This window comes from Lepidochelys olivacea, assembly GCF_965140295.1.
Source record: "Lepidochelys olivacea isolate rLepOli2 genome assembly, chromosome: 9".
NCBI classification, from domain to species: Eukaryota; Metazoa; Chordata; order Testudines; family Cheloniidae; genus Lepidochelys; species Lepidochelys olivacea.
In genome coordinates this window covers 45,058,822-45,084,794 of record NC_140419.1, presented here as the reverse complement: position 1 = coordinate 45,084,794, position 25,973 = coordinate 45,058,822, and the positions used below count along the sequence as shown (strand labels likewise).

Below are 25,973 nucleotides of genomic sequence, written 5' to 3'. Positions count from 1 at the left end.
GCATGAGAGAGCTGCTTGCACAAGCCTGTGTTTGTAAGATGGGACGAACTCATATGCTCAAAATCTTTGTCACTACAACTGAGTGAATGTGACTAACAGTAAACCTGCAATAAAATGATGCTAAATAATCTCTTCCCGTATCTGTTTTAAATCTTACAGGTAATATTTGTACTTAATGTTGATGTGAGTGATGTCACTGCTGGGTTTTTTTTGCTATTTTGATGTGAACAGTATTATATTTAAAGTGGTAACCCAGATTCTCCAATTTAAAAAAAAAAATGAAACCTAGAGCCAGTAATGTATTCAATGTTAAATACAACGTAGCTATGTTTACAATGTCATGCCAGCTTGGATAATATTGAAACTTCTACGATCCTCGCCTTGGAGTTTGAAGGCATGTTTGGTTAACTTGTGAAAATTAGGGTCAGCAAACATGACAAGCAATCAGTGTTATGCCAAGCTGATAGAAGTCTATCTGAGGATAAGCTTCATAACCAAGCTCTCCCCACTTTCTCAATCACTGTGGACAATGTCACCATTCTGCCATTACTGAGGCCCATAACCTGGACATCATCTTTGACTCGAGTCTTCCTCTAGGTCCTCACAACCAGATTTTGTGGCCTTGACAGATTCAGAATTGCCTCGCTTGTATCCATTCAGAATGCTGCTGCAAATATCGTTTGCCTAGTCTGTTTCTTTGACTATATCACCCCTGGCTAGCCATCCCTCCATTGACAACCCCTTCTCTATCACGTCAGATATAAGTTGCTTATTTGTCTTCACTTTTCAAGGCCCTTCATGGCCTGTCCCCACTGTACCTACCATCTCTCATTCACTATAAAAATGGTGAATACAGTTGGCTAATGTCAGCCTCCATTGCCCACTTGTTAAATTGTCACTTGTTAAACTTTTGTGCCTTCTCTCATGCTGCCCCTCCTTCTTGGGAGGAGCCCCTCATAAATCTCTGCAAAACTAACTCATTGTTCTCCTTCAAATCCCTCCTTAAAACACTCCTTTGCTGTAAGGCCTACAAAAAACTGGACAACAGTTAGGCCCCTGGTGCGCTAAGACCATAGGTGCTGACTCCGTGGCTGCTCCAGGGCTGGAGCACCCACAGGGAAAAAAAATCATGGGTGCTGAGCACCCATCAGCAGCCCCTCTACTAGAATCTCCCCCTCCCCCCAGTGCCTCCTGCCTGCCAGTGGGCCCCGCCAATCAGCGCCTTCCCCCCCACCAGCACCTACCGCCTGCTGTGGATCAGCTGCTTCACGGTATCAGGAGGCACTGGGGGAAGGGGGGAGGAGCGAGGGCACAGCGTGCTCGGGGGAAGGGGTGGGAGCGGGAAGAGGTGGCGCAGGGGTGGGACCTTGGGAGGAGGGGGGGAGTGGGGCAGGGCCTGGGTGGAGCTGTGGGGCTCACGCCCCTCAGCAGGTTAGAAACTTGGTGCCTATGGCTAAGACCTCTGCCTAGAATGCTGACCAATATTGTCTCTCTGCTTCCTTGTACTCCTCCATTTATGTTTCTGTATCCATCTGTGGTCTTTCTTATATTGAGATAAGCAGCTCTGGTGGGGAAGGGACCATCTTTTTGTTCTTTGTTTGTATGGCACCTGTCACAATGGAGTCCTATCCATGACTGGGACTCCTAAGGTGGTTCAGTAATATAAATAATACATAATAATATATGAGATGTGACTAGGATAACCTCTACGACAGCATTTTGAAAAACCAAATCCACTGTAGGCCCTCTGGTTTGTTAGCCTGGATATTGTACTGTACAAGGCCATATACGTTTGCCTATTCAGTACACTTACAAAGCCTCTATATAGACAAATTTATGTATGCATAGTTTTTTGTAAGCATCAGAGGAACAGGCAATAGGAATAAAGATCTACATGATTCTCTACAAAAGAAAAAGGACACTAAACTTTCTAAACTACTACAAGCTACAAGGGGCCACAGCAATGGTTCCCTCAACCCACCCAGCAATATTGTTAACCTATCCAACTATACTCTCAGGACAGCTGCTTCTGCTGGGTTATCTCGGGGCCTCTCCTTCTGCCCCTCCACCCCCACGAACATGATACAGTTCTGTGGTGACCTAGAATCCTATTTTCGACGTCTCCGACTCAAGGAATATTTCCAAAATACCTCTGAACAACATACTAATCCACAGAGGCCTCCCCACCAACATTACAAAAAAAGGATTCTAGGTGGACTCCTCCTGAAGGTCGAAACAGCAGACTGCACTTCTACATAGAGTGCATACTTCTACATAGACTTCTACATATATCGCTTGCCCCATAACCTCAGCCGTGCAGAACACAATGCCATCCACAGCCTCAGAAACAACTCTGACATCATAATCAAAAAGGCTGACAAAGGAGGTGCTGTTGTCGTCATGAATAGGTCGGAATATGAACAAGAGGCTACTCGGCAGCTCTCCAACACCACTTTCTACAAGCCATTACCCTATGATCCCACTGAGAGTTACCAAAAGCAATTACAGCATTTGCTCAAGAAACTTCCTGAAAAAGCACAAGATCAAAACCGCACAGACACACCCCTGGAACCCCGACCTGGGATATTCTATCTACTACCCAAGATCCATAAACCTGGAAATCCTGGGCGCCCCATCATCTCAGGCATTGGCACCCTGACAGCAGGATTGTCTGGCTATGTAGACTCCCTCCTCAGGCCCTATGCTACCAGCACTCCCAGATACCTTCGAGACACCACTGACTTCCTGAGGAAACTACAATCCATTGGTGATCTTCCTGATAACACCATCCTGGCCACTATGGATGTAGAAGCCCTCTACACCAACATTCCACACAAAGATGGACTACAAGCCGTCAAGAACGCTATCCCCGATAATATCACGGCTAACCTGGTGGCTGAACTTTGTGACTTTGTCGTTACCCATAACTATTTTACATTTGGGGACAATGTATACCTTCAGATCAGCGGCACTGCTATGGGTACCTGCATGGCCCCACAGTATGCCAACATTTTTATGGCTGATTTAGAACAACGCTTCCTCGGCTCTCGTCTCCTAACGCCCCTACTCTACTTGTGCTATATTTATGACATCTTCATCATCTGGACCCCTGGAAAAGAAGCCCTTGAGGAATTCCACCATGATTTCAACAATTTCCATCCCACCATCAACCTCAGCCTGGTCCAGTCCACACAAGAGATCCACTTCCTGGACACTACAGTGCTAATAAACAATGGTCACATAAACACCACCCTATACCGGAAACCTACTGACTGCTATTCCTACCTATGTGCCTTCACCCTGACCACACCACACGCTCCATCGTCTACAGCCAACCTCTGCGATACAACCGCATTTGCTCCAACCCCTCAGAAAGAGACAAACACCTACAAGATCTCTATCAAGCATTCTTACAACTACAATACCCACCTGCAGAAGTGAAGAAACAGATTGATAGAGCCAGAAGAGTTCCCAGAAGTCACCTACTACAGGACAGGCCTAACAAAGAAAATAACAGAACGCCACTAGCCGTCACCTTCAGCCCCCAACTAAAACCCCTCCAACGCATTATTAAGGATCTACAACCTATCCTGAAGGATGACCCAACACTCTCACAAATCTTGGGAGACAGGCCAGTCCTTGCCTACAGACAGCCCCACAACCTGAAGCAAATACTCACCAACAACCACATACCACACAACAGAACCACTAACCCAGGAACCTATCCTTGCAACAAAGCCCGTTGTCAACTGTGCCCACATATCTATTCAGGGGACACCATCACAGGGCCTAATCACATCAGCCACACTATCAGAGGCTCGTTCACCTGCACATCCACCAATGTGATATATGCCATCATGTGCCAGCAATGCCCCTCTGCCATGTACATTGGTCAAACTGGACAGTCTCTACGTAAAAGAATAAATGGACACAAATCAGATGTCAAGAATTATAGCATTCATAAACCAGTCGGAGAACACTTCAATCTCTCTGGTCAGACAATTACAGACATGAAGGTCGCTATCTTACAACAAAAAAAACTTCAAATCCAGATTCCAGTGAGAAACTGCTGAATTGGAATTCATTTGCAAATTGGATACTATTAATTTAGGCTTAAATAGAGACTAGGAGTGGCTATTTCCCCTTGTTTTTTCCTACCCCCACCCCCCCGACGTTCTGGTTAAACTTGGATTTATGCTGGAAATGGCCCACCTTGATTATCATACACATTGTAAGGAGAGTGGTCAGTTTGGATGAGCTATTACCAGCAGGAGAGTGAGTTTGTGTGTGTGTGTGTTTTGGGGGGTAGGGGGGTGAGAGAACCTGGATTTGTGCTAGAAATGGCCCACCTTGATTTTCACACACATTGTAAGGAGAGTGATCACTTTAGATAAGCTATTACCAGCAGGAGAGTGGGGTGGGAGGAGGTATTGTTTCATGGTCTCATGGTATCATGGTCTCTGTATATAATGTCTTCTACACTTTCCACAGTATGCATCCGATGAAGTGAGCTGTAGCTCACGAAAGCTTATGCTCAAATAAATTGGTTAGTCTCTAAGGTGCCACAAGTACTCCTTTTCTTTTTAATGAAGTAGTGCCCTGACCCATGCAGAAACCTTTGTCCAGCCCACTTTTCCTTCTGGAACAATTAACTTAAAATTAACACTTTCACTCCCAGGGTCAAATGAATTTCAGTCTGTTTCATTGACAAAGGTCAGGCAGCAAGAAATAAACCTGAAGAGAGACTGCAAGGTAGTCCATATAATTTCACAAGCTGCATCTTTTAGCCATGAAGAAATAAGGCAAATCCTCCACTCTTCTTTCAGAGCATTGGAGCAGGTGAAATTTTCAAAGAGGACAAAATAAATTAGCACAATTTCAAATTCCAAACCTTTGCAGCTAACATGTTGGCCAGTAAGCAAGTGTATAATCTCTCATTGATTGGGACTATCAGTTCCAATTAAACAACCTAAAGGAAGAATAAGGGGAGGAGGTGCTTTTCTATTTCTCCAGGGCATGGGAGGGAAAAGAGGGTCCCCATCCTTCCAGTGCTTGCCTCAATGGCCAGCAGATCCCTGGTCATATTACCAATGCAGATAGTGATGAAGTGACTTATTCTCCAGTGCTCACCCTGTATGGGGAAGCGGGATGAATAGATCAGCTATGCCAGCTCTGCCACTACCTAGGAAGGATGGAAAGACCCGTTTGGCACCCCAGGAAGAGATTGATATGGGATTTTTTGGGGTTCCTGCCCTTCCTTACTTGTCAAGGTCATAGGGGATGATTTACCTCAGGGTTCCTTAACCATATTTATGACATAATGATGACTTCCACAGCAACTAACTGTGGTGTCAGAGAGAATGATTGACTTCAAGAGGGAAATTAGCAGTGGGAGCTGATGAAAACTCTTCGGTAGCAAACCTCTGTTTTCCTTGCCGACATCCTACTCAGAAAAATAAAGAAAATGTAGCCTAGAGAAACAATGGATGTTTTAAAAAGGTTCTCATGAAGTCTGAGCAGCTCTTTAAGAACTCTCCTCCAGAAGTAAAACTGAAGAGAACAGCTAGGAAGAGATTAGAACATGTGGCCACCTCTGCCATCTAATAAAATCTGTAGAAGTGCAGTGGGAATGTAGAGAGCTCCTGATTTTGTCTTTACAAACTCAGACTCTCCGTGCTGCACTGGTGTTTTTTTGTTTTGTTTTAGGCTTCTTCAAGCTCTTATTAGTTGTGCTCTTTGCCAAGTCAGACAGGCACCTGCTATCCTGCAATGGAATTTTCTTTTTTCAATCTCATTAACATATATTCAAGTTCTAATTTGTATTAGCTGGATGTTGTCAAATAGGTAAATTGACTTTAGTTGACCTTCCCACACTTCACAACCATATTTTTAACCACATTTCACATGCTTGACCTCACATGATGCAGACAGCCTAGGAATTAAAAATGGATGAGGCACTAGTCTGGGGTTCAGCTGAGCGGCTGCATTAGCACTAAAACTGTGGTAGAGTTGAATTATTGATAGCGATAGCAGTTTTTACTTTCTGTTTTGCTGCTGAATAATAGATTGGAAGCTGCATGGTAAGATTATTTTCATTACTCACATAAATGACTTGTTCGGTTAAGAAGAATGAAAATAACAAATGAAAAGTGCTTTGGAGTGGGAAATGAATTAGGCTTAAAATGTTATGGCTTAGAATGTTTAGCCGTTTTGGGGGCCTTTTCCAAAAATCATTGAGATTTAACTTAAGTAACGGAGGGAGTTTCATATAATTCAGAAGATCAGGAAATACAACTGGACAAACACAAGGTAGCAGACTTGAGGGAGCAGGAAACTGTGTATATATTATAGCTAGTGACCAATCATAAGCTCAATAAAAAAATTAAAGGAGTACTTGTGGCACCTTAGAGACTAACCAATTTATTTGAGCATAAGCTTTCGTGAGCTACAGCTCACTTCATCGGATGCTCGGTGTAGCTCACAAAAGCTTATGCTCAAATAAATTGGTTAGTCTCTAAGGTGCCACAAATACTCCTTTTCTTTTTGCGAATACAGACTAACACGGCTGTTACTCTGAAACCTAAAAAATTTAAAATAGCCAGGGTGTTCATTCGTTAACACTGTTCAGCTATTAAGTCTCAGACCTCCTGGGTGCTACACTCCAGGTAGAGGTATCCATGCCATTTTAAAAACAGCATGAAAAAAGTATTTAGAATGTTTTTGCTTCTCGTATTTAGTTAGATAGCAATAAAAATGCCTGTGCAGGGCATTTCTAGGGATTAATGATCAGCTTGGGAAAATGGCCTTCAGTAGTGCCATTGGCTTCTCTGGCTGGTCATTAATCCTCAGTAAAGGTCCTGCCCTGGAGCAGTATTAACCAAAATCATCCTTGCTGAAGATGTTGGGTCTCACAGCAGCCCTAGACTCTGAATAGGATGAGGCACCTTTGCATTTCACCTGTGCATAAATAGAAATGAGCCCAGCTTCTGTCCTGCAGTACTGAGACTGATGTTGACTTTGAATTAGACAACTTTTTTCCCCACTGGCTTTGAACTTTTCACAGTGCAACTTCAGCAAGTATCTGGGAGGATGCCTGGACAGCTTTCTAGTTCTATTTGGTTAGCACCAACTCAGTAAAAGGAAAAAAGAAATCCTTCTTGAACTGAGAGTTCCACATGAGTAGATCAAAAAGCACTGGTTACAGCCAGGATCGAACAGTGGGGCTTCAAGAATGTTTTTACATGGTTTCCATTCCACTGTTTTTACTTTTGAATAAAAAAGCTAAAAGTACTGCAGTTATAGGCCTTTCCTTTTATAGGATTCTCAAAACCTTGTCTTTTAAACATTTTAGGGCCTGATCCAAAACCCCTTAAAGTCAATGGAAGTCTTTATAGCACCTGATGTAAAGCCCATTCAAGCCAACAGAAAGACTTCCATTGACTTGAATGGGCTTTGCATCAGGTGCAATGAAGGTCTGGCAATGAAGTCTTTCCACTGACTTTAACTAGCCTTGGAAGGATTAGATTTGTATTGCTAAATGTCAGTCAACATTGATATTTTCACTCTCCCCTCCCCCCCACTGACAAAACAATATTTTCATTAATAATAAAATTTTCATAGATAGGTAAAGTAAGACAAAAGCTCCTTGAGAACTTATTAGTTTGATTTATAGACATTTACTATGTCAACATCACATGTTGAAAAATACAACTTATGTCTTAATGGGTATAAAGCTTTAACTCTTTGAATCTCAGCGTCTGTCATTTAATAACTGTCTGACCAACCCATAACTGTCTGCAACCGTGAAAATATAAATGAATAAAAATTAAAAATGCTTAAAAATATACATTGATGTTACCTTCTAAAATTATGCAAAAAATAAAATTTGAGTTTTGCCAGGCTTAACTTTAACAAATCCTGGATTCGGGCCTATACTGGATGTATTGCTTGTTAAGTGCCATGTAGACTTAAGTCATCCTTCTCCACATAACCGGTACAGCATGTGCAACAGCAATGCAGGCTTCCACCCTACCTACGTCTGTGACTCAGCCCTGAACTACCCCGGTTCCATCTCCATCTCCATTCAGCTCGAGACTTCCCAAAGGGGTGCCAATTGTGATACTGAATTTTGTGACCTAGATACCTGTCTATGAGGAAAAAGAGCCCACGACTCGTTTCATATAGGCCACGGGACAGCTATCAGAAGATAATAGCTTAGTCCCTAATAAAATATGAATATGGGGTAATAATTGGGACCTAGTAGGCCTAGCCCAATTGTGAGCCTAACTATAAACTTTTATCCACTTTTCGAAAAAGGTGTCACAATAACCTATAATAATAAACGTTGATGGGGGGGATAGGTGCAAAAGGGAAAAGGCTTAAATATAGTTCAAGGACTGTGTTAAGATCATGCCTGGTAAACAAGAGAAGTGTGGGACCAGAAATCAATTGACCAAAATTGGTGTCAGAAATGACACCTAATTGGTGAATAAAATAATGAGGGGAGGGGCTATTTCACACACCACTCCCTTTGAGACTCTCAAAAAGAGACGTTTTGTGGAGGAAATTGGCGAACACTGGCTGACTGAAAGACAGGAGAACAGAAAAGAACAAGCTTCATGGCTGCCATCTCTTAAGACCCTGGGATACACTGTAACACTGCTGGGTCTTTGTCGTCCTCATCCTGGGAGATGTTTTCCAGACTAGGCCAAAGAGAGGGACCCAGATAAAATCAATACCTCCACTGGCTCTGTCTAAATCCCATCTACCACCTGGGATGTGAGACCCTTGCCACCATGCATCCTTTTTCTTCCCCACTTTTATTTCTTCACTTTGTTGTCCCTCTTGTTTTTCCTTCTGTGTGACAAGAGTCTGGCTTTGCCAGCTAAGTCTGCATATTTTGCAATGCTGCTGTAAGACTGTGACCAGAAAGAGGCAGGTAAAAGCAATACCTTAAACAGCCCAATGCTGGTACAAGTTTGCTAGGTCTCAGAGTGGCTGATAAGATCATGTACCATGCCTTTCTTTCTCCAGCAGCAAGGTTGCACATAAAAGTCAACACCAGAGCCGGAAGCTACATTTTTTTTCTTTGCTGTTCTCTTCCTTCCTTTTTTTTTGTGTGCATAGGTCTTGTTTTGTCTTCTAGGAAACAGGATCAGGTAGCAATAACCACAGCTTCTGCTCATTTCAACTAACTTATTCTCTTTTCCCTGAACAGACCGTTGTTAATATCTTTAATACCCTCTAAGACACTGTCATATTGGGGGAATTTCCTTCTAAAAATTCTCTCTAGCTAAAGGGAATAAAATGTTTAAATGAAAGCCTTACTTAAGTCCTGAAGAAGAGCACTGTGCAAACTCGAAAGCTTGTCTCTCTCACCAACGGAAGTCGGTCCAATAAAAGAGATTACCTCACCCACCCTGTCTCTCCAATATCCTGGGTCCAACACAGCTACAACACTGCATGATTACTTAATTCTTTAAATTTGAAATGCTTTAACTGTTTTTCCTTTTTCTGTATCTTTAATAAAAGATTAAAACACTTGTTACTGGTGTGTTTGTCATGGAACTAAGCAGGCTGAGGTCCCTGTATACCAAACCCCGAACCTTGTTTAAAACTCTTTAATGTTGGACCATTTCAGTGTCATGTTAACAGATTTGACTCTTTGGGCTCACGTATTCTGTCTAAATTAATACAACACTAATACATAAGACTGTGCTATGCCTATATTTTTCCAGGAGTCTCCTTATGCCATTATTGATTGCCTGATCTTAATCCTCTGTGTTATATATAATTAGGTCAATAAGATTTAGCTTTTTAATTATTCTTTGACTTCTGGACAAACATGATTACAACTTGAGACAATATCCTTGTTTTATAATTTGATATCCCAACCCACTGAATATACATATTGAGGCAGATAGGTTGAGGTTAAAATTTTGGATACAGGTTTAAAATGTGGAGTTAGTCACCCAAGGCTAAAAATTTTGATCTAAATGACTTGATGAAGGTGATAGAGGAATATTTTGATAGATCCAGACTCCAGAGTTCCTAGCTCTGAGTTACAGCTGCTCAAAATTTTCTGGAATTTGATTTTTTTGACAGTTTTTTACCCAAAAAAAGCCAAAACAAAAACCTACCCACCCTCAAACGTTGACAATTTTTGCTGTTTTTCTAGCATTTTTGACCAACTCTACCATTAGACCACACTTCTTTCTGCTAAAGAAACTCGGGGCACTATAAACAAGATGCCTTGACCTCCTACAAAAAGTAATGAATGTTACCAGGAGAAATTACAATGAATCCTCAAGAAATTGTAACATTTGCGTTCTGAAATGTCACATTGAAATTCAAAAATAAAAGGGGGTTGTTTGTCCAGTAGGGGTTGTGGAAACTGCTTTTGAATCTGCTAAGTATTCTTTGGCATACAAGTTTTCAGTGATTTCTGCGTATTATGCTTTTATTTCACATGCTTCCTTTGCTGTGTTTGCCCCTGTACATAGTGTAAATACTCTGAGCCCAAATTCTCTAATCCAGACAAGCCGTGCTCCCCACAGGATCAGTGTGAAGAAAATCTTTACATTCCTCCATTTCTGCAGCCAGTGAAAGCTATTCTTATGTCCTGCTGGCTAAAATCATAGGAGGCCATTCTGGCAGCTGCGGGGTCACCAAAGCATAAGCAAACCCCAGGTATGCCCCCTTCTTTTACGAACATCCCCTTTTCTCTGGCTCTAAGCCACGTGGAGATTTCCAGTACAGACAGGCAATCTTCAAGGACTTGAGTCCACAGAGTTTCTAGCTGCTTTGTATCACAGCAACGACAAGAATTTATAATCGTCTTGACTGCACCATTTAACAGAGTTCACTTAGCATCTCTTAGGGTATGTCTACACTACGAAATTAGGTTGAATTTATAGAAGTCAGTTTTTTAGAAATCGTTTTTATATATTCGAGTGTGTGTGTCCCCACAGAAAATGCTCTCAGTGCATTAAGTGCATTAACTCGGCAGAGTGCTTCCACAGTACTGAGGCAAGCATCGACTTCTGGAGTGTTGCACTGTGGGTAGCTATCCCACAGTTCCCGCAGTCTCCGCTGCCCATTGGAATTCTGGGTTGAGATCCCAATGCCTGATGGGGCTAAAACATTGTCGCAGGTGGTTCTGGGTACATATCGTCAGGCCCCCGTTCCCTCCCTCCCTCCGAGTAAGCAGCAGCAGACAATCGTTTCGCGCCTTTTTTCTTGAGGAAATGAGATTCAAAAGTTCGTGGTTCTTTTCCTGTCTACCTGGCCAGTGTATCTGAGTTGAGAGTGCTGTCCAGAGTGGTCACAATGGAGCACTCTGGAATAGCTCCCGGAGGCCAATACCATCAAATTGTGTCCTCAGTACCCCAAATTCAACCCGGCAAGGCTAATTTAAGCACTAATCCACTTGTCAGGGGTGGAGTAAGGAAATCGATTTTAAGAGCCCTTTAAGTCCAAAAAAAAAAAAAAAGGGCTTCATCGTGTGGACGGGTGCAGGTTTACATCGATTTAACGCTGCTAAATTCGACCTAAAGTCCTAGTGTAGACCAGGGCTTAAAGGCCCATTACAGTGCATCCATTTGAGCAGGTCTGTTTGCACCCAGTTAATCAAACCTTGTTTTGCAGTCCCCTTGGTTTTTAAGTTTGGGAGTCGAAGAAGCTGTTATTTCTTGGTGTAACCTTGGACATCCATTAAATGGCGCACATTCCTATATGCAAACATGGAATGGATTGGGGTATCTAGGAAAGAAGATGGTGTGAGTAACATTGCATCGTAATAAGTCTAAATATAACTTTTGTGTATATTGACTATCAGTGTGGGAGGGAAGGGAAGTGCTGATCGATTAAAAACATGACTAGCATCTGTTATGATGGGTCAATAACTTAATTCATGCAGATGATTCAATTAAGGATCATTAAATTTTCATTAGAAATCTATATAGCATATGGATGTGATTTATTAAAAAGGAATGAATGGGCACCAGCTTTTTAGAACTTTGTGCAGTCATTTGTGTTGTGGAAAGGTGGGTGTGAAATGTCACCAATGGTGTAACTTAGTGGAAAATTCTGACTTCATAGTGTAAATGACTACAGTGTGTGAAGCAGTGGCTAATCAAGGGCAAGATTTGTCAAATTGTCTGAGTCTTTCAAGCAAAACTGGGTCCATCACAACCTAAATTGGGGTGATTTATGCTTTCACTGCAAACCAACAGAGGTTGGGGCTGGGCAAGCGTTGTCTAATCCTGAAACATGAAAAACTCAAACTGTAGAAATCTGTGGGGGGGGAAAGAAAAACAAAAAATGTTTACCTGAAAGCTTGCAAATTGAAACTGTTTTTTCAGCAAAGATGCAGGTACCGCAATACTGCCTGTCAAAAGAATCATATACTTCTGTGTGTGTGTTATAGTTGCTATCGTGACTGACTAAAGGTGATGCATTTTATCACCTAGCAGAAAGGAAGAATGAACGTACACTCAAAGAAATTTTACAAATGTTCTAATAGCAAGATATTAACACAATAAATTTCCAATGTGACTGTACAATTTATGGGAACTGAACAAGTGAAAAGGAAAAGAAACAGAATGAAATTGTTACACTAAACTTTTCTTATATTTGGCTTAACGCAGATGAGTATATTCAAAATGTCTAAACCGAAATGGATTTTCAGTCATGTTTACCAAAAAGACAGATGGTCCTTCATACTGATCTGAATGTGTAAAATTATAGCTGTGTAAACTAGTTTTGATGTTAGATGTTATTGTATCAATTTGAGTGTTCACCCAGGAATAGATTTCTTTCCATGATCCAGCATCAAGAAAATCTTTCCTAAAACTGTCAGAAGTCTATCTGATGGCTTAGTAATGCTGCCCTTTGCACTTGTATGAGTGCCATCTGCATGAATTAGGGTTGATAACCAAGTCCCTGGTGGATTTCATGATTTGTCTAGTTCTTCTTCCTTTGTTAGAAAGAGCTCTGTTTGGGGTAGGATTTTTTCATCATTATGAGATTTTGTTCAAATAGGCCTGTTCATATTTTTATTGTTTTTCTCTTAATTTACAGAGCCTCCATTTAATTATAGCACTGGACAGGAAATATAAATGATGAATGACATGACTGGTGACAAATTGTTGTTTGGAGTTTATTGATTTTATGTGTTGTTGATTATTGTCAGACTTTTATTAGATAACAATTGTTACTGATTTACTAGGCCAATTTAATAGAATCGGGGTTGAGCCTACATCACCTGAAGGGCGCATGCCCTCTGCAAGGGATGCATGTGCTCTCTTCAGCTCCAAGGAATAGAGAGAGAAGAGTTAAAAACACCAAAAGCAGCAGAAGGTGGGGAGTCGCCCTTCGTAGCAATCAAGCATCTCTGGCTTAGTGTATGTGTGGAGTGATGTGGGGAGTGGAACAGGAAGCAGCCACTTTCCACAACATATTCCATTCCTAGATGAACAGCTGTCCACACAAAGGTTAATGCTGGTTCTAGCAAAACTGTTTATGCTCTCTGCCTGCAGCAACCTTGCACCGGGAAGCATCAAAAGACAAAGATGGAGGAGCTAGTGGGACCAGGAGAGGCAAGGCAGAGTTGTGGAGGGATGGTCTCTCTATGGATTTGGAACTTTCTTTCTTCATGAATCCTCAGGTGCTAGAGGGCATGTCCTCTTCCCCCAAACCCCTGAGGTAAGCCTTTGATAAGAAAATAAGAATGGCCATATAGGGTCAGACCGGTAGTCCATCTATCCCAGTATCTTGTCTTCTGACTGTGGCCTGTGCCAGGTGCTTCAGAGGAAATGAACTTATCAAGTGATCCTCCCCCTGTTGTCTAGTCCCAGCTTCTGGCAGTCAGAGGTTTAGGGACACCCAGAGCATGGGGTTGCATCCCTGACCATCTTGGACAATAGCCATTGATGGAGCTAACTCCATGAGCTTATCTAATTCTTTTTTGAACCCACACGTATACTTTTGACCTTCACAACATTCCCTGGCCACGAGTTCCACAAGTTGACTTCTTTAAACAATGCACAGCACTTCCTTTTTGTTTGTTTTAAACCTGCTACTGACATAACCATACGGCTACGAGTAGCCTAGAATTCCTTCTTACCTGTAAGGGGTTAAGAAGCTCAAATAACCTGGTTGGAACCTGACCAAAAGGACCAATGGGGAAAGAAGATACTTTCAAATCTTGGGGGGGGGAGGTTTCTTGTTGTGTTCTCTGGGGAAAGCAGAGAAGCATCAGGTCAAAAAACTCCTTCTATAAACCATCCTGTACAAGTCTCTGATATTACAAAAAGAGTAAGTAAATAAGGCAAGGTGCGTTAGATTACCTTTTGTTTTCAACTTGTGAATTTTCCCTTTGCTAGAGGGAAGTTTATCCTGGTTTTTTTGGTAACTTTAAAGTTTTTGCCTAGAGGGGAATGCTCTGTGTTTTGAATCACATTACCCTGTAAAGTATTTACCATCCTGATTTTACAGAGGTGATTCTTTCACCTTTTCTTTAAATAAAATTCTTCTTTTAAAAACCTGATTGATTTTTTTTCATTGTTCTTAAGATCCAAGGGTTTGGGTCTGTGTTCACCTGTACCAATTGGTGAGGATGTTATTCTCAAGCCTTCCCCAGGAAAGGGGGTGTAGGGCTTAGGGGAATAGGATTCCAAGTGGTCCTTTTCCTGGTTCTTTGTCTAAATCACTTGGTGGTGGCAGCATATTGTTCAAGGACAAGGTGGAATTTGTGCCTCGGGAAAGTTTTTAACCTACACTGGTAAAAATAAGCTTAGGGGGTCTTTCATGCGGGTCCCCACATCTGTACCCCAGAGTTCAGAGTGGGGAAGGAACTCTGACAGCTACCTATTAGTTTCATTGGTGAGCCCTGGTTCTTGTGTTATAAGAAGGTGTAAATAACACTTACTTTCTCCACCATTCATGATTCTATTGCCCTCTATCATATATCCAACCCTTAGTTGTCTCTTTTCTAAGCTGAATAATCCTAGTCATCTTTTTAATGTCTCCTCATATGGAAGTTGTTCCATACCCACTAATCATTTTGTTGCCCTTTTCTGTACCTTTTCCAATTCTAATATATCTTTTTGAAGTGGGGCAACCAGAACTGGACACAGTATTCAAGGTGTGGGTGTACCATGGATTTATATCAAGGATTATGATATTTTTTTCTTTCCTTTTCTTATGGTTCCTTTTTTGAGTGCAGTGGCAAATTGAGGAGATGTTTTCAAAGATCTTGGAGTAATTGTGGATAGTTCTTTCTTGAGTGGTATCAGTTAATTTAGACCCCATCATTTTGTATGTATAGTGGGCTTATGTTTTCCAGGGTGCTTTACTTTGCATCTATCAACATTGAATTTCATCTGCCATTTTGTTGCCTAGTCACACAGTTTTGTGACTCTTCACAGTCAACTTTGGACTTAACTATCTTGAGTAGTTTTGTATCCTCTGCAAATTTTGCCACCTCACTGTTTACCCCTTTTTCCAGATCATTTATGAATATGTTGAATAGGACATGGCCTTAGTACAGACCTCTGGGGAACGCCACTATGGACCTCTCTCCATTCTGAAAACTGACCATTTATTCCTACCCTTTTTTCCTATCTTTTAATTAGTTATTGATCCATGAGAGGACCTGCCCATGACAGCTTACTTTGCTTGAGAGCCTTTGGTGAGGGACCTTGTCAAAAGCTTTCTGAAAGTCCAAGTATACTATATCAATGGATCACACTAGTCTACATGTTTGTTTGCCCCCTCTAGAATTCAAATAGAGTGGTGAGGCACAATTTCCCTTTACAAACGTTGTATTGACTTTTCCCAAACATATCACATTCATCTACATATCTGATAATTCTGGTGTGTGTGTGTGTGTGTTTGTTTCAGCCAGTTTTCCTGGTATTGGAGTTAGGCTTAGCAGCCTGTAATTGCCATCTCTGGAGCCTCTTCTGCGATTTGACTTCTTGCCTGTGTTCTAATTGTGTTTCACAATTGACTTTAAGGTCTTAGTTTTATGGTAAAGTGAGATGTTCATATCTTGCATGCTCAGAAAAGCTTCCTTGGAAGTGTGGTCATGTGTGGGAGTTCAGTAACATTTAGGTGAAAGTTCTGTATTGTTAGTTGGTCCTTTAACCTATGAGATATGAGCAGGCCACGTGATCCAGCAACATTCTCTACTTCAATATGGAGAATCTGAACTCTAATTTAAGTAGCTTATCCTAAGCATCTTAACCAAAAATAAAGGGCCAGTGTTACCACTGGCACAATCCAATATGAAACTCCATTGGTTTCAATGGAGTTGCAGTGGATTATGCCAGTTGTAATTTTCACCTAATATATCTTCATGGATTATTGTTGACTGGTTAGAATGTGGAAGCAGGAGTCAGAAATTTTGGGTTCTATTCCTGGTTCTGCTACTGACTTGCTGTCTCCTCGTCAGCAAGGAACGTAGGCCTAAATTTTAAAACGCCCATGAATGTTTGGTGCCTCCAGTTCTGGGGTGGCCAGCTCAAACACTAAGGGCCTGACTTTCCAATTTCCTGGGGATGACATTACATAACTACTTTCTGGCTGTGAAGATTATTAATGTTTAAAAACTTATTTGAAATCCTTGGATGAATGGAGATATAACTGTGAAGTATAATTATTAGGCAAATAAATACAAATTTCTCTGTTCTTGCTCATATATTTGAATTTCCAACCAAAAAAATTATTCTTTTGACTCCTGTGTTAAAAAAATAAATGGTTTGTCCTGTTGACTGCCAAGGTATATTCTACTGTGGAAGCAAGTATTTGCCATGTCAAGAATGTACAATGTGGGCAAGGATGTATGTTGGAAACATCTTTATTACATTGTTTCAGACGCCACCTATTTGTGGATGGCCTGATGAGGGCCGGCCCACAACATTTTGGCACCTGAGCTGGGAAGCTCAAATGATGCCCCCTCGCTTGGGCCCAAATGTTGAAAGGTCTCAGTTCTGCCTTCTTCCTGTTCTACTCCTCTCATGGAACTGCTCTGCTACCTACCCCAATAAAGGAGAACAACTTAAAATGCCTCAAAAATTTTAATTAACACTTACATTTACTGTTTAGGCGTTTGAAAGTTAACTTTTCTTGTCTGCATAGTAAACACCGGCATTTTTATCTGTTTGAATAATCAAAGTGATGCTTTCTGTGCCTTCTTGGTTGCAAAGATTTGAACTGATTCCTGCTGAATGTCCACAGTCTGGGCCAGCTCATACTCTATTGAGATGGTTGCAAGGCCAACCAGCCTCTCCTGTGTCATTGTGGAGTGTAGATGTGTTTTTATTCAGCTTGGAGAAGCTGCGTTCTCCACTGGCAACTGTTACAGGAAGTGTTAGAAGTATGCGCAGAGCAACAAAGCATTTGGAAAGCGTGGTCATCTTATTTGTGCACTTACATTTCAGCAGGATCAACTCCAAAGGCTGTTCTGGAATATATCTTAAAAGGGCTTTCGGTTCACCTAAATCATTTGCATCCATATTGTGCATGTCATCATGTGTCAACACTGTCTGTAGTGCCCTGCATTGCTGGTGTAGGGCTTCCTCAGGTATAGTGAGGAGTTTTGGAATATCATACAACATTCCAAATATACTGCTGTGTTCCTTGAGCTGCATGAAACGTTCAACTCACTGTATTGCACAATCTAGCACCTGGTTAAAGAATTCAACTTTGAATTGTTGTTTGGGGTCTCTTATGGGATTATCCCGTGCCTCGTAATCAAAATGTCATCATCTTCGGTGACACTTGTATTCTTGAATGGGTGGGAAAATAGCTTCAGTGTGAAGTTCCTCTGCCAACTTCTGTGCACTCTTCAGAATGTTTTCACATCTCTCATCTGACCAGTAAGACTGTATTATGACTTTGTCCAGTTGTTCCATTGCTCCAGATATATCAAGGTCAACACCTTGGAGTCTCTTGCTTACAACATTTTATTTCAAATAGTATGTCATGCCACAACACTAAGCACACAGCAATGTGAAGTTATGTACGTTTCTGGTGATTCCATTTCCCTTTGCCGCTTTTCTCCCATGAACAGTTCCTGTCACAGCATTATCCTCCATAATGGCAACTATGACATCATCTATCTTCCCAATTTGGTGTTGGATAGGCTTTATCGCCTGCAGTTGACTTTCCCATCATGTGGCTCTGTGGTTTCAGTGTCAGAGAGGATGTTCCCAGATGTTTCTTCAAAATTTGCCATTGAAGAGTTGATGCAGAGAAAAATACATAGATGCTTTGAATTAAATTAAAAAATTCAGCAGCCTCACTAGAAGCTGATGCTGCATCACTGACGGGGCCAGCTCCAGGCACCAGCGTTCCAAGCAGGTGCTTGGGGCGGCAGGTAGAAAGGGGCGGCAGTTTGTCCAGCAGCAGCAATTCAGCAGCAGCTTCTTCCCTTTGCTGTCCATGGTGGCAGTTTTTTTTTTTTGTTTTGGTCACTGCTTGGGGCGGCAAAACCTGTAGAGTGGCCTTGATCACTGACCACCAAGTTCAATGAATGAGAACTGCATGGGACAAAAAAAGGTTTAACTCTCGGGGTTTAACTCTCGGATCCATGTCTGCACTCCTCTGTTCTTACCTCTCATGTTGGCGCTGTTATCGTAGCCCTGACCTCTCGTGTCAGCTATTGCAACTCCCGTATCTTTCAGCTTTTTAAGAAGCACGTTTGCCATACCAGCTCCTGTAGTATCATCAATGTCAATAAATTCTAGAAAATGCTCTGACAGTCACCATTGCAGGGACATTTTCACTAGGTTCTGTTGTTGTTACAAAATGCACCATTAAAGTCATTTGTTCAGTATGGCTGATGTCAAGTGTGCAGTCCAGAATAACAGAGTAATATCTTGCTGACTTCAGATCTGCCACAATCTTCTGCTTGACTTCTGTTGCCAGTAACTCTATGATCTCATTTTGAATTGTTTTTCCAAGGTAGTGGTGTGTGTACATTTCTTGGGTGGTGACTCTTCTTAGATGCTCCTGGAGTACAGCATCAAACTCAGCCATCCGCTCCAAAATTTTAAGGAAGTTTCCATTGTTTGGCACATACAGCTGATCTGAAGTGCCACGCAGTACTAGGTTTTGGGTAGCAAATATTCTCACAATGACCATGAGCCTTTTCAGAACATTTTGCAGGTAAAGAGACTCTGATGCAATCTTCTCTTGATGCTGATCATCTATGGGGGCCTTGAACCTTAGTCTCATCTCAAGCTCTCCGGTGATTTGCTGCCTTCTCATGGCATGCCAGATTTCTAGCCAGATTTTTCCAGTCCTTTTGTTCCTGTAGAATCCAATGTGGCTGGAACATTAGACTGGAAGAGCTTGCAACAAAAACAGGATGCAGCATTCTGGGTTTTTGAGTACATAAGCCATGGCCTCTCCACTTTGTCACCCTTGGGGATTTCACGTCAGCAATGTGCTGGATGGAAACTTCTATTTTCATTGTCTTTGGGGAACATGAAGTTTTTTACTTGCTGTGGCCCATGCAGTACAAGGAAGTCTCTCAGGCTACTGCTCAAGTGGGTCCACTGTCCTGGATCATCTCAACTTAAGGAACTAAATGCAGCAGCTGTTTCTTGCGCCTCCACCACACTCTTCTCTGATCTACACTTTCATTCAGGAATGTGCATGGTTACATCCATTTGAGATGGAGATATGGATGCTGCAGTAGCTGCCAGGTCACCTACACTCTGACTAACTGGAAGATCGGGCATCTCCTCACCACTCACATCCTCACTGGGGCCAGAAGGCTCACCGTGAACGTTTGTGTCTGTGTATCTCGGGAGAGCTCCTTCCTGCTTAGATAGAAAAGCTTCCTTTTGCTTTCTTTCATTCTTCTGAATGCTGTCCCAGAGGGGCGTTTTCTTCTTTCCCTCATGACTGCTGTTCTGTGCCAGCTATAGTGGCTCTCAACACTAACGCTCAGTTGAAGGGGACAGATTAGCAGGCTGGTAGCAGGGCCTGAATGAGGGAAGATATCAGCATCTTAAGGGCCTAACTGGCTCCTACTACTTCAGTTGCCTGCCTGTTCCCCTCAAGTGGGTTCAGGGAAGCAGCAGGAAACAGGAAGCTCCCTGAGAAGCTGGTGTTAATGAGTCCAGGCTCCTGGGGGTGCTAGAGAGGTACATAAGAGGCTCCTGCTGCTTTCTGTTATTCCCTCTCATCTTTTCACCTGCCTTCCTGTTGTCTCTTGTGCCCTCCTTCCTCCAGCACAGCACTCCACCATCTCTGTGCATCTAGAGCAGAGAGAATACATCTGCACCAGCAGCAGACACAAATTTTTGGGTTCTAGTGACACACACACACACACAGAGTCTGGCATCTGAGGCAGTCACCTCAGTTCGCCTCATGGCCAGTCCTGGGCCTGATTAAATTAGAAGCAGAGCAGGGTGAGAGCCAGCCAGTTTCTCAGCAGCACAGACATAAATCAGTGTTCCCGGACTGTATGTGCGACAGACAATTGGCGACTACATGCCCATAAGGAAGGAAACCTGGCACAGCATCCTAACGGACAGGCCTTGAGGACTGGGAATGGTTGCAAAAAGCCTGTTTTTGCTGAACTAGCCTTTAGCAGAACAGTTGTGGAGCCGATCTTAGAGGTATGCACATGCCAGGTAGGGTACTGCCCCCTTACTCTAAATGGTAATACCATAATAGTATGGTATTGCAAGTCAGCTTGTCCATTTTACTTACTTACTCACTCACTCTTCTGATACATTCTCTGTCAGACTTTCAGACACCTTTTTTCAATTGAATTTTTCAAAGGTTTCATGAATCTTTAAAAAGAAACTAAGATGACGATGGTCAGTAGTTATTTACTCAGCCAGTAATGCTTGTAACTGAACATTAAGGAGTAGCAATTCATTCCTAACAATGCTCCTGTTGTCTGAAATCTCCCAGGCAAAGAACCAGAAAATGCTTCCAAACTAATTGGAGGATACATGGAGAGCTTATTCTCTTTATACACGACACATCCCATTATAAATCACAACAACAAACAGTACATTTATTAATAATACTAGCTCCAAAGACCTATCAGCTCAGTTGAGTGCAAGACTTATTTTAGGGCCAAATCCTGTGCTCCCTCCATTGTGTGGGCATGCAGGAACCACAAAGAAATAGAACAGCTGGGGAGTGGCGGAGTAGGCCACGGAAAGGGCTAGAAGGGGACTATGCACATCCTGCACGCTCTAGGTAGCAGCACTCTGTGGCAGCTTGCTACCACAGTGCTAAAAAGAAGTGACAGTGGGTCAGGTGAAAGGTGTGGAAGTGCCAGGGGGTCTGCAGCTACATGGATTCACTGACTGAAACCTGCGCCTTGGGAGAGCACAGAGGCTGTTGCTCTGAAGATTGGGGAGGATTCTCTTTCCCAAAATCTCTGAGGCAATCCCCTACCCTTACCCAGAACAAATGGGCTATGTGCAGGGAAACAGGATTTGGCCCTCGAGAGCACATATGATTGCAAATTTTGTGCTGCAAATGGTACCATCATGCTAATGCTGACGAAGCAGCAAGTGCCAGGGTGTGTGCATCGAAGCTGCTTCTGTTTTTAGAAATATTAATTTTAAAACGTGCAAAACTGATTCACTGCAACTGATTTGAACAGATTTCAGTTTTGAGCTTCCCAGGCACTTGTAAGGTAAAGTTACTTTTTAAAGTATTATACAGTTGGGTGTCCCTTTAAATTTACTCCAATCTGCATTATATTTTAATTGCACCTGTAAAAGTGAGGAGATGTTGAGGTATTTATAGCTGGCAGCAGGAAGTGTGACCATGCTTTGTGTTGGAACTTGACTATTGGCTTCTTTATTGACTAGAGATAAAACTTTTGTCCTGCCCAAGCCAAAGGATGCATCACGTACGTGGAGATTGTGCATAGCTCTCAGTGTCATGCTCATGGTCACCCTGCTTGCTTCAGAGTACAAGCAAAGAACAGCCAAGTGGTGCTGGGGTTAGTCCCCTTGTCCCTCTCTGGGTCCTCATCTATTATTAAGCCTTTTCTTCGCTGCCAGTCATTAGTGTCTGACTCTTTAGCGCAGTCCTTCAAGAGACTCGCTGTACCTTTTTAGGATAGTTCTTTAAACTTCAGTGCATAAAATAGAGGTGAAATACTTGATTGGTAAATATAAAATGTTTTTAGCCTAGATAAAAAGAAGTCATTGTCTTCATCCATTGCTAAGTCAAAAATCATAATTATGGTCTACACTCTGCCTAGCTGATTTATGTATTGTCACACCCAGGGCCTGATTCTCCACTCCCTCATGGCAGTCACATGGCATATCACTAGTCTGAGGGAATGGAGAAACAGGCCCTGAGTCTTTTGCCAAAGCACTTTCACTTTGATAGTATGGGCATGTTGGCTACTCAGCTGTCTACCTGAAGCATTGCCAAAATATCACTGCACACTATCTGCTGTGTGGGGTTAGCCCAATAAAGCATTTGATATCCGATACAGACAGAGAGAACTTCTTTTAGTAACGTAAGGGAATGTAGCACCTCTCTTAGGATGGATGTGGAAAAAGCTAATGTACTCGATGCTTTTTTTGTCTCTGTCTTCACGAACAAGGTCAGCTCCCAGACTACTGCACTGGGCAGCACAGCATGGGGAGGAGGTGGCCAGCCCTCTGTGAAGAAGGAAGTGGTTCAGGACTATTTAGAAAAGCTGGACATGCACAAGTCCATGGGGCCGGATGCATTGCATCTGAGAGTGCTAAAGGAATTGGCGGATGTGATTGCAGAGCCATTGGCCATTATCTTTCAAAACTCATGGTGATCAGGGGAAGTCCCGGAAGACTGGAAAAAGGCTAGTGTAGTGCCAATCTTTAAAAAAGGGAAGGAGGAGGATCCTGAGAACTACAGGCCAGTCAGCCTCACCTCAGTCCCCGGAAAAATCATGGAGCATGTCCTCAAGGAATCAATTCTGAAGCACTTAGACAAGAGGAAAGTGATCAGGAACAGTCAGCATGGATCCACCAAGGGAAAGTCATGCCTGACTAATCTAATTGCCTTCTATGATGAGATAACTGGTTCTGTGGATGAAGGGAAAGCAGTGGACATGTTATTCGTTGACTTTAGCAAAGCTTTTGACATGGTTTCCCACACTATTCTTGTCAGCAAGTTAAAGAAGTATGGGCTGGATGGATGCACTACAAGGTGGGTAGAAAGCTGGCTAGATTGTCGGGCTCAACGGGTAGTGATCAATGGCTCCATGTCTAGTTGGCAGCTGGTATCTAGTGGAGTGCCCCAAGGGTCGGTCCTGGGGCCGGTTTTGTTCAATATCTTCATTAATTATCTGGAGGATGGTGTGGATTGCACCCTCAGCAAGTTTGCGGATGACACTAAACTGGGAGGAGTGGTTGATACGCTGGAGGGTAGGGATAGGATACAGAGGGACCTAGACAAATTGGAGGATTGGTCCAAAAGAAATCTGATGAGGGTCAACAAGGACAAGTGCAGAGTCCTGCACTTAGGACGGAAGAATCTAATGCACCGCTACAGACTAGGGACCGAAAGGTTCGGCAGCAGTTCTGCAGAGAAGGACGTAGGGTGACAGTGGACGAGAAGCTGGATATGACTCAACAGTGTGCCCTTGTTGCCAAGAAGGCCAATGGCATTTTGGGGTGTATAAGTAGGGGCATTGCCAGCAGATCGAGGGACGTGATCATTCCCCTCTATTCAACATTGGTGAGGCCTCATCTGGAGTACTATGTCCAGTTTTTGGCCCCACACTACAAGGAGGATGTGGAGAAATTGGAGAGAGTCCAGCGAAGGGCAACAAAAATGATTAGGGGTCTGGAACACATGACTTATGAGGAGAGGCTGAGGGAACGGGGATTGTTTAGTCTACAGAAGAGAAGAATGAGGGGGGATTTGATAGCTGCTTTTAACTACCTGAAAGGTGGATCCAAAGAGGATGGATCTAGACTATTCTCAGTGATAGCAGATGACAGGACAAGGAGTAATGGTCTCAAGTTGCAGTGGGGGAGATTTAGGTTGGATATTAGGGAAAACTTTTTTTTACTAGGAGGGTGGTGAAACACTGGAATGCGTTACCTAGGGAGGTGGTGGAATCCCCTTCCTTAGAAGTTTTTAAGGTCAGGCTTGAGAAAGCCCTGACTGGGATGATTTAGTTGGGGATTGGTCCTGCTCTGGGCAGGGGGTTGGACTAGATGACCTCCAGAGGTCCCTTCCAACACTGATATTCTATTATTTTAGTTTACATGCTATTTCACAACAACAAAGAATCCTTCACTGTAGGACCAGAGAGAGGATAGTACAACTCGATACAACACAGCTCAGTCTAACCTAGATCACTGAATACTGTGCTGTGTGCTTCTGTATCAGAAAGATAACAAATTGGAAAGAATTCAGAAAGGAACAATATGAAAGAGGGAAGCTGGTGGGGTTGGTTTTATGAGGAAAGAAATTCAATATCCTGCAGAGTTTTAATAGGTCAAAATCCCTGTTGGCTTCAATTGGTGTTTGGCTGAAAATAGACTGCAAGATTTGGCCCTATAGAAATATATTTTCCCTAATGAGTGACTAGAGGAAGAGACATGAGCACCAAAGGGGGAGAGGCATTCTGAAGGGGACCTCAGTAACAAGGGGTAATAGAATACTTCTGGGTGGATTCTGCACCACTGAATATGTGAAGAATTTATGTCCCCCAATGACTGTCTGATGGGGAAGCAAAGGGAAGCCACAAAAGCGGTCATGAGACCCTCCCCAGCAGTATGTTTCAGGTGCCCAGGGCAGTCAGCTGAGAGGTAAATCACTGTGGGGTGGGGGCAGGACTGGGGAAGACATGGCTGGGGGCTCCTAACCTGTACCAGGCTCAGTGCTAGTCCTGGCTAGGCTGGGGAGAACAGAACTTCCTCTTCCCCTGCACAGTATCTGGGGCCAGGTCAGACGTACCCCCAGGTTTTCAATGAAGTCACACAAATGAGGGTCATTCTTGTCAGTTGCCAGCTTGTGCAGATCAAGGAGTGACTGGTTCACATTCTTTTCCAGGTGCAAGGCACACTCCATTGCTGTCAGCCCAGGTTATCTCCCCCAGCTTTAGGAAGCTCTACGAACTCCTTTCCCCAACCCTGCGCTTCCTGCACCCATCGCTCCTCAACTGCAGAGGGAGGGATCGCTGTACAAGGAGGAATTGCTCCCCCATCCATCCAACCTCTCTGCATCCAGATCCCGCCGTACACAGAACCACCCCAACGAGCTCCACTCCCCCTGCACCTGGACCACCCCGATAAGCCACCCACACCCAGATCCCCACCCTATTGAGCCCCAACCAGCTCCGCCTGGATCCCAACCCCACTGAGTCCCACTCCCCCAGCATCTGGATCCCCGCCCCAGTGAGCCCCCACACACACCCAGACTCCGCTGCTGAGCTCTTTTCTGCCACACACTCAGACCCCCCCGCTGAGCCCCAACCACCTTCACCTGGACCCCCCTGCAGAATTCATTACCATTGCACCCAGAACCCCTCAACAAGCCCCTGTGCATCTAGATCCCCCACTGAGCTGCCCGCACCCAGATTGCCCCTAGACTCTAGAGCAGGAGTGTCACAAGTGAAACACCAGTTAGGAGCAGATTAATCTAAATCTTTATTTAAAAAAAATATTGAGTGCAGATCCAGGGCTATGTCAGGTGAAAATGAGAGCTTGCAAGGATTTGCTGGTACAAATGTGAAAGTTTAATATTGCGATATTGCATAGCCCTGGATCTGCACTCTTTTTTTATTTTTTTTAAATAAAGATGTAACCCTTCTGCCCGTCAGAGTTGGCAGCAACAAGGGCCGGGTTCAATATCTAGGGGTTCCATTCTAATAACACAATGCAAACCGGCTCGAGCCCCCACCCAGTGACCTGGGACCAATATATACCACCCCCGCTGGGCGCCTCCAAGAGGCAATACTTCCCCTCTCGCAAGCACAT

General features: G+C 43.2%; 1 protein-coding gene across 3 annotated transcripts in view; it reads right to left on the bottom strand.

Annotated features, from left to right (window-relative positions):
* The window catches only part of AMER3 (APC membrane recruitment protein 3), a 57,961-nt gene that overhangs the window by 5,183 nt on the left and 26,805 nt on the right, over positions 1-25,973 (bottom strand). The window contains exon 3 of one of the 3 annotated variants that reach the window (XR_014712995.1): positions 12,330-12,388. The exons of the other annotated variants lie outside the window; for them this stretch is intronic. The gene's annotated coding sequence lies outside the window, so the exon portion shown is untranslated. The remainder of the gene's footprint in view (positions 1-12,329; positions 12,389-25,973) is intronic. 3 annotated transcript variants of the gene reach the window in all.